The 9,829-nt window shown below is 38.5% G+C and overlaps 1 pseudogene across 1 annotated transcript in view; it reads right to left on the bottom strand.

Moving 5' to 3' along the window:
• Positions 1-9,829, bottom strand: part of LOC108307178 — a 17,595-nt pseudogene that overhangs the window by 6,879 nt on the left and 887 nt on the right. The window lies entirely within an intron of this gene.

Below are 9,829 nucleotides of genomic sequence, written 5' to 3'. Positions count from 1 at the left end.
TTAAGACAAAGTCTTACTTTGTTGACCAGACTGGAGCACAGTGGCATGATCATAGCTTACTGTAGCCTCAACCTCCTGGGCTCAAGCAATCCTCCCACCTCAGCCTCCCAAGTAGTTAGGACTACAGGTGCATGCCAGTATGCCCAGCTAATTTTCTTATTTTTATTTTTTGTAGAGGCAGGGGGTCTCACTGTGTTGCCCAGGCTGGTCTTGAACTCCTAAGCTTACATGATCCTCCTGCCTTGTCCTCCCAAAGTGCTGGGATTACAGACGTGAGTAGCCACTGTGGCTGGCCAAGGTAGTTTGATTCTATCATATTTTTTAAAGCTATATACATTCAAGAACAATGATTTGTATGGAATTGATAACTAGAATCTAGTTGATAGTGGTGATTTGTCTAAGATTGTTATAATACCTTCAGCTCATAAATTTGCACAGAGGAGAAAATTAGCTTCTTAAGAAAATAATTGGGTTCAGAAATGTTAGCTACTCATTAATCTTCAGTCAAAAAAATTTATAAAGCATGAATCTTATGAAATTCTTAGATTATCATTATTTCAGTTAATATTTATGAAACATGTTCTGCATGCCAGGTACTAGGCTACAATTTTAAAATATTTGTGATTTCGTCCTTTACTTTGGATGCACACACATGCCATGTAGCATTTTTATGAGTCATAATGGAGGTACACTCTGACATATATTCTGCTGAGTTTATTCTTAAACCTTAATTAGAATTAGTATCTATGGAAAGGGTATTACCTTTAATTTTAGAAAAGACCTCACTGAAACTCAAAGAAATTATGTGGTTTTCTCAACATCATGTAATTAGTAAGTACAATTATTAATATAAAACAAAGTATTTTCCCTTTAATAGTGAATGTTTGGTAAATGTACACAAAAAAGAATTCAAGTGGATTTTTTCCTAACTACTTTCATTGCTCTCAGTTAAATTCAGTATTTACTGAATGAGTTCATGAACCTATTATAGATAAACACTGAGTTAAAGAGCCTAATGAATGTTTTATTTTAAAAGTACACAGATTTCTTAAAACATAAACTGTATTCTATAAGAAAGCAAAGAAAGTTAAATCTGCAGATTTTTTCCCACTTTCTTTGAAGTAGGCCAACTACAAAGTTAGAAGGCTCATTCCCTAAAACTGCCCTTACTTCTGACACCAAGTTCAGGGGCATCAAAACCTTGAGTAGAACCCTCAGTTTCACAGACATCACTGAAAGCTATTGTATTTAGGGTTATAGTTTATTACAAGGAAAGGATACAGATTACAACTAGCCAAGGAAAGTTCATAGGGCAGAATCAGTCCGTAAATACCAAATGTGGAGGTTTTATTGTCCTCTTCCTGTGGAGTCAGGACAGGTTAGTCCCTCAGTATTGTTGAATGACAATGCACACACAAAGATTTGCCACCCGGGGAAGCTCACCCAAGTGTTCAGAATTTGTAGCGGGGCTTCATCACACAGGCATAATTGGTCGATTGCCCACATCATTAATCTCTACCTCCAAGTTGACTGATACCACATGACCCAAAGCCCTTGCCTTAAGTCACATTGTTGATCTTTCTGGAGTGGCCAGTCCCCACCCTAAGACTATGCAGGTGTGGCCACCTCCCTATCCTAAATCACACTGTTAGACTATCCCATATGACTCAAGGTCTCCAGGCAAACAAAGATCTTCCTAACAGGCATAACATTCCTAGGGCCCACAGATGATGTCTCAGAAAGCAAAGGCAAAGGTCAAACTTTCTTTTCTTTGGACAAGAGATTCTTTCCTATAAATTATTTACTACACACCTACAAGGTTTAGAAAATATCAAAATTTTTACTTAATGGTCCCCAAATGGCGAAAAGCCTGTGATTCTGCCTTCTGTCCTCTCTGGAGAAAAGAGAGCATTTTTCCCCCTTGCCCTACACAAACCATGAAGCCTGGGAGAAATGTCAGTGTTCTTCATTGTTCCTAATGTTCCTTTTACACCTTTATGTTCCTTCTTCCTTAGGAAAAGCTGCCTCTTCTGAGGTTCATGACAACCATCTCTCCATACATATTTACTAACAAATTCCCAGGCACTTCTCACTTTTACAGATTTGGGGACTTTCTCAATATTCCTTTTCTTTTCTTTCTTCTTTTATTATTATTATTTTTTTATTTCTTTTTTTCTTTTCTTCTTTTTTTATTTTATTTATTTTTTTTTCTTTTTCGATCCCAGTGGAATGGAATCAATGCTCCTTTTCATATTAAATCCATTAAGCCAATAGCTTTGCCTCGAAACTCATTATCTTTCCAGATTAAAGCTATCTTTACTTCATTATCCTCTAACTCTGAAATATTAAGCTTTAACAGGTCTTCTCTGATCACTACCTGTTATCCCGCTTGACCATTACCTCTCTTGCTCTAGATAATATGCTCCTTGGTCACTTAAATTCCTTGTCTCTTTTATTTGTGAATCCAAGGGACATCTTTCAGGTCCTTTATTACTTGACATCTGTTCTGAATTGGACACATTTTGCTTCTGGCTCTTTGAAACATTCCCATCCTTTGGCTTCAATTACATAACTCTCCTACTTTTCTTCCTGCCTTACTGATAATTTCCTGAATACCCTCCTTTATGGATTCCTATTCCTCTGACTGCTCTAAATATCATTGTGCCCTGGGATTCTTTCTTGGTTTTTTTTTTTTTTTTTTTTTTTTTTTTTTTTTTTTTTTTTTTTTTTTTTTTTTTTTTTTTTTTTTTCTCTTTTTCTTTCCTTCCTAGGCTTAACATTCCCTTCAGAATTCAGTCAAAACCATGCAGCATAGAATATAGGACTTCTACCACCCGAGCCCAGTCTGTGTTGAACTGAGTTCCAATTGTCTTTCCAGCTTTATCTCAGCCAATCCATGGAACACAAAGTGACTAACTTGTAACTTAATGGGAATTTTTACTAAGTTTTGGGCTTTTTCTACCTGTTCTTTTCATGCTGTTCTCTCAGCACAGGGACTTCAGAACTTCTGCAGCCCCCTGGCTCTAAGGATGGAGAAAGTTATCTATGTTAGGCCAATGAAATCACAACACCCTGACCACAATGACTGGCTCAGGGAGAGGCAGATGACCAATGGGAGGCCAGTTAGGGGCCAGGAAATTTGATTATAGGCTTTGAGCCTGTAGGGGAGAAGAGTTTCTCTTATAGTCTGCTTGTTATGACAATTTGAGACTTATGCTATGGGAGCCACTATGAAGATCCTGAGAGTGGAGTCAGTCCAGCGGAAGTGAACTGAGAGGGGGCTGGGCAGTATCATTTGAGCCAAGGGTCCAGCTATCACTGAACTAGAGCTACTTCTAGACCTCTTCAGGTAACATGATTCAGTAAGTTCTCTGTGTATAAACATCTGATTTATTTTTCTACTATCTATAGAAGCCTAGAAAAGGATAATGTGCTCAGCAAATATTGGTCAAATGAATGGAAACTGTAAAATGGAAAGATTTATTATCTCAGAGGGCTGGTCTGAGAAGTAAATGATTTACCAAACTGAAATGCCAGGCACAGTGCCTAGCAAAAAGCAGGCACATGAAATGCTCCTTATGTTTCTATGCCTTCAGCACTCTGTCACCACAGTCCATACAGCATAGCTCAAAAACTGCTACCTGAACTTGATTATAAGTTCTAAGAAAACCATATTCACAAAAATTTGACTTATTTAGTCCTAGACGTTTTCCCCATAAGTCTTTTCCTTCCATTAAAGGCCACAACATAATAATTATTTGTTTATGTTTTTAAAGACCACAACTGTAAACATACTCACTTGTATAGCATCTGCTACAGTTTGAATATCTGTCCCCTCCAAAACTCATGTTGAACTTTAATCCCCAATGTGGCAGTATTGAGAGGTGGGGCCTTAATTTATTTTATTTTATTTTAAAATAGAGATACAGTCTTGCTATGTTACCCAGGCTAGTCTCAAACAACTGGACTCAAGAGATCCTCCCACCTCAGCCTCCCCAGTAGCTGCCCTACAGGCAAGACCCACTGCACCCAGCTTGGTGGCGCCTTTAAGAGGTTCTTGGATCATAAGGGCAGAGCCCTTATGAATGGATTAATGGATTATGGGTTAACAGATTAATGGATTATCATGGGAGTGGGGTTGGTGGTTTTATAAGAAAAGGAAGAGAAACCTAAGCAAGCTTAGCCCCCTCACCATGTGATCCCCTGTGCCACCGTGGGACTCTGCAGAGACCTCCCAACAGCAAAAACGTCCTCACCAGATGTGGCCCCTCAACCTTGCACTTCTCAGTTTTTATAACTGTGAGAAATAATTCCTTTTCTTTATAAATTCCGCATTTTCTTATATTCTCCTACAAGCAACAGAAAATAGACTAAGCATCTTGCAATGTTTCACTTACTATACATACAAAAGCAAAATATTTAAAGTAAAAGATTGTTAGATCTGACTTCATAAATATTTAAAATTTCTGTATGCCAAAAAAGTCATTAAAAATGTAAAATAGGGTAAACTTGGAAATGTGTATAAACAAAGAGTATCTTAAAATTTTACAAATCGCTAAGGACAAACACCACAATAAAAAAAGACTGTATGTTGAATACAGTCACTTTAAGAAAGAATACTTACAAATGAGGATTAATTATATCTTTGATGTTCAATGACATAATTGAAGGCATATGCATTATATTCAGGGTATAACCTTACTTAATCTTCTCCATAAGTTTAAGAAGTATGTATAACTATGCCCATTTCGTAAATGAGACCACTGATTCTCAGAGAGATTAAATAACGTCTACTTTCTTAGATAGTGAGAGGTTAAATTTTTTTTTCATTTCGAAGCCCAGGAACTTTTCACCTCCTCTCACAGCATAACAAAATCAAAGGCTATGCATGTGCTTACCATGGAAATCTTAGGACAGATATCCTTTATGTGACTCAAGGCATATTTTACAAGTGGGTAAGAGAAAAGCTATCTTTAGACTGTTTGAAAATGAGTAGCATGGCTTTTAAGAATATAGTGCTGGGGAGGATTTTTGCTTTAAAAGTAAAATTAAAGGTGAATTGATCATGAATATATAAATATCATTACAAAGGGTACTATTGTCTTATTTTTGGCTCTCTCAAAAGCAGACCAAGCAAAAACAAGGATTTTTGGTATGAGGAGTTTATCTGGAAGGTGATCCCAGAAAGTGTGATGAAGGGAAGCAAGCAAAGATGAATGTCAATGCATTAATCAGTGGGTTACCGCTGTGGGAAACCGGGGCTCAATTTCTCTGAGTAGCATCTAAGAGTTGATGGAATTGACACAGAACACAGTGCAGAACTGCTCCTTCAATGGATGAGGAGGCTGAAGTATTTTTATTCACCAAATCCCATCTATCATGAATTGATGATTGTTTAATGGACTTTGTATCTCTGGCACTTCCAGCCTGCCTTACAAGTAGACTGAGCACACTCCTGACACCAGAAACTGTCCTCAGGTGGAGAGACACAGGGGCTTGAAGTAAGATATCATTGCATGAAAAAAATTTTTCTATGAAGCTGTAGGCAACTGGGAGAAGGGACTGAGGGAATCTAGGCAGGAGATCAGCAGAATATGCCACAGGGATCAATAATAAGTAAATGTGTGTTTGTGTTTGTAAGCGTGTGTAGCTTGAGTAGAATGAAAAGCAGTTTCATAGTTTCAAAAAGAGCAAAATGCAGAGAAAATATCTTCTCTTACTTTCATAGACCCTCCTACCACTTGATGGCAGCATACCAAAGTTTAGGTGCTTGAAACTAAACAACAAATAAATAAAATAAAAAATAATAATGACTTGAAATGATGACACATATTGATAACAGCTGCAAAACAACTTTTCCCAAATGTGTTCTTTTTCAGTTGATAGTGAAGCTACTGTTACTATGTTGTGGGTTTTCAGAATGGTTCTTTCTCTCAACACTTGGCTTCTCCTTCAACTCCTGCCCATCTCGATACCTATTCTAGATTCATGAAATCATTACTACAGAGCAATGAAGCTCTTGAATTAATGCTTAAACCGCTTTCTTACTTTGTATATCTCTTTACTTTTCACTGCTACTGGGGCCTAATTTTTCTCTTTTATATTGGCATTCCTTATGGAAACAGGAAGATCTTTTTTAAAAAAAAAAATTTTTTTGTAAGAGTTGTTTTCCTAATTCGAATGTTGACAAAAAGGATCATGAATGCTGATACCTATAGCCATTCTTCTGTATTCATTTATTGTATTATGACCACATGTCTTCTTAAGCTACTTATAATGATTTATTTTAAAACACTATGAAAGAAATTTAATGGAAAGTTAATATCAAATACCATTATTATCTTTGAACTAATTTGAAATTAAATATTGATAAATTTTCATTAATTCTAGAATGTCTGATACTCTGTCAAAGTTGTCCTGTAATTCCTTTGATTTCCTCCCACTGATTTTGTTGTAACTATGTGGGCTCTTTTTTTCTTCTTGCGTCTTAAATGCTGGTATTCTCTAGGGTTCTGCCTTCAGATTTGTATTTTCCCACACCTATTCTCTTTCCCTACATAATCTCACCCATATCCAAAATTTAAATTATCACCTACTTACTGATAATTCCTGGATTAATATTTCTCACTCTTATCTATCTTTGAAGCTCCAGTTTCATTTTGTGATTGCTACCAAACATCTCCACTGGGGGGTCCCGCAGGCACTGCAGATTCAACAGGTCAACATGTTAATTTATATTCCTTCCCAAACTTGTTCCATCTCATCCCCGTTTTTCACTCTTCACCTAGTCGTTGAGAATAAAATATTGAATTTTACGTTATATTATTATATTTAATTATTACATTAAATATGAATATAATCCCAGCACTTTGGGAGTCCAAGGCAGAGAGATCACCTAAGGTCAGGAGTTCAAGACCAGCCTGGCCAACATGGTGAAACCCCATCTCTACTAAAAACACAAAAAATCAGCCAGGCTCGGTGGCCAGCATCTGTAAACTCAGCTACTGGAGAGGCTGAGGCAAGAGAATCACTTGAACCCAGGAGGCAGAGGTTGCAGTGAGCCCAGATTGTACCACTGCACTCCAGCCTGGGCAACAAGAGCAAAACTCTGTCTCAAAAAAATAAATATATATGAATAGTAATATAAAATATTGAATGCCTACTGTATCCTAGTATGGTAGGGTAAATACTTAGTATTTAGGATAAATACTTAACACTAAGTATGAACTTAACGCTAAGTATTTTGTGTAAATTAGCTAATTTAATTCTCAAAAGAGGCCTGCTTTCTGTGCTCCCATGCCCCCTTCCCACCTCTTTTCTGGTCCTCATGCCGTTGCATTGTTGCTGTTTGTTCCCATGTCTGTGTTCATTTCAGGGACCATGTCATACTCACTTTAACATCTTCACTATTGTGCAGAGTGTTTGGCATATGTTAGATAATTAAATACTTGTTGAATGAATTCAAGAATACATGGCTGAGTGAATAACATTTTAACTATAATGTGCTTCCTAGATAGTCTATGGGGAAAACGGGATCATTAAAATAGTCACAAAACTGCATTCTCCGGCTGTGGTGGCTGGTTTACAAAATGGGCCCTAATGAACCATGCCTCCCAATCAATATTTGCATATTCTGTGGAAACCATTCCCATATTGAATCTGGGCTAGCTCTGTGATTGGTTTCAATCAATGGAATGTGGCAGAAGTCACATTGTCTAGTTTCTAAGGTTGGGCTTCACATATCTGCAGCTTCCAATTTCTCTGCTTTTGGGATACTTGCTTTTGGAAACCAACCAACATGCTGTGAGTAGCCCAAGGCACAGAGAAGCCATGCGGAGAAAAACAGGCACTCCAGTCAACAGCCTTAGCTGAGTTCCCAAATGCCCGCCAGCATCAGCTGCCAGGCATTTGAATGAGCCATCTTGAATATTCCAGACCATTTGAGTAACAGATAACTGCAGCCCCAGTCAACATTGTGCAGGCCAAAAGAGCTGCTCAGCTGAGCCCAGTCCATTTCTCTCCTACTGTGGCTTCATGTGATCATGTCTCGTGGGCATGTAATGTCAAAAGTGATAATTTTGTGGACTTGCAAAGTCTTTGCCGCCATCACAGTGCCTTCAATGTCTATGCTGATGCTGCTGGTACCTGATGTTGAGGGTGCAGATATCCACACTGGGGTGTGGTGTCAGATTACCACAGAAACTGTTGTCATGAATGCTGCTGACCTCTTGCCCTTTAGTGTCTCACAGAGATCACTGTGAAACAGCCTTTTCTATTTTCTCACATTTTTATTGAACCCCCTTCACTGTAGGACTCAGGCCTGAATCTGGTCCAACAAATAATGAGTGATAGGCAGACAGACAGACACTCTAGGACTCAGGCCTGAATCTGGCCCAATAAATAAGATGAGTGATAAGACAGATGGATAGAATAACCCTGATGCCTTTTATCCTGGCCCATTATCTTTAAGGCATGCTTCTGTGTCATGGCATTCTCTTCCCTTGGATTGAAGTTTTTGCAAGTAAACTCCAAAGTATTTCATGTAATCAGATCCAAAGATAGGAATCCTACCAGATCTTCAGACATGTCCAGGGAAGACTGAAAGCAAGGTGTTCAACATGTCCAGACAAGTAAATCTAAGACTGGAGACATTTATCAATGCAGAATACCTCCCCCATCTTCACCTTTATCTGCCAGCAGCGACTCTTCTCCTTGAGGAAACTGCTTTTCCCCCTTTCTATGTAGTTGTGCTTGGACTGCTGATTATAGTACATCACTCCACCCCAGTCCACAGGGATGGGCACATGATCTTGTTCTGGACAGTCATAGAACTTCATCTCTCTAGGGAAAGGAATTATTCAAAAGGGTGAGTACAGACCCCAAGACAGAATATTCAGAGTCCTTCTCTGAGATTTTTTTTTCACTGTAAAAACTGGGTTTTTTAATTGGTAAAATATATGTGCCAAAATTTGCCATTTTAACCATTATCTGTGTACAGTTCAGTGGCATTAAATACATTCACATTGATATTCAATCATCGCCACCACATATCCCCAGAACTTAAAAAAAAAAAACGAAGTTTTGAATTCAGACATACTTCCCAAAAGTACTTCAGAATTGCCCAAATCTCTGGTGAAAATTTTAATATGAAAACAATGTATTTTTATATACACGAGGAGTAAACATTGAATTTAAGAGCAGTTGCAAATGTTGCTCTAGGGAAGGACTTCCCTACATGGGGCAAAATTTGCTGAAATTCTTGAGAAATAAGTCTAAGGGACTCTTACTAGACTCCGCCTTTTTATGGTAACTTGCACTGTAGCAAACTTAAGATCTTCTTTGTAGCTTTGTAGGCCTTTGAAGACCCTTCAGAACAGGTAGATTGTTGAGGACTATTTGTTGCCTGTTTGGTGTGTGTGGATGTTTTTTAAGAGTCTTCTAATAAGCAAGTCTCCAGGGCATGACCTGTGCTCACAGTGCCACCTGTTTATGGGTCCCTTCTGTCTATTTCAATACAATCTGTCATTGGACACAAGAATGTTGTTGCTTGCCGTGTGCTTCTCAGAAAGCTCTGTCGAGTTAAGATGTGTCCCAGGTCATGGCCGGGCGCGGTGGCTCACGCCTGTAATCCCAGCACTTTGGGAGGCTGAGGTGGGTGGATCACGAAGTCAATTGATCGAGGCGATCCTGGTCAACATGGTGAAACCCTGTCTCTACTAAAAATACAAAAATTACCTGGGCATGGTGGCGCGTGCCTGTAGTCCCAGCTACTCGGGAGGCTGAGGCAGGAGAATTGCCTGAACCCAGGAGGCGGAGGTTGCGGTGAGCC

The sequence above is a fragment of the Cebus imitator genome, unplaced genomic scaffold, assembly GCF_001604975.1.
Source record: "Cebus imitator isolate Cc_AM_T3 unplaced genomic scaffold, Cebus_imitator-1.0 Scaffold3, whole genome shotgun sequence".
In the NCBI taxonomy this organism is placed as follows: Eukaryota; Metazoa; Chordata; class Mammalia; order Primates; family Cebidae; genus Cebus; species Cebus imitator.
Note: the sequence above shows the minus strand (reverse complement) of the source record. Positions and strands in the feature narration are given on the sequence as shown.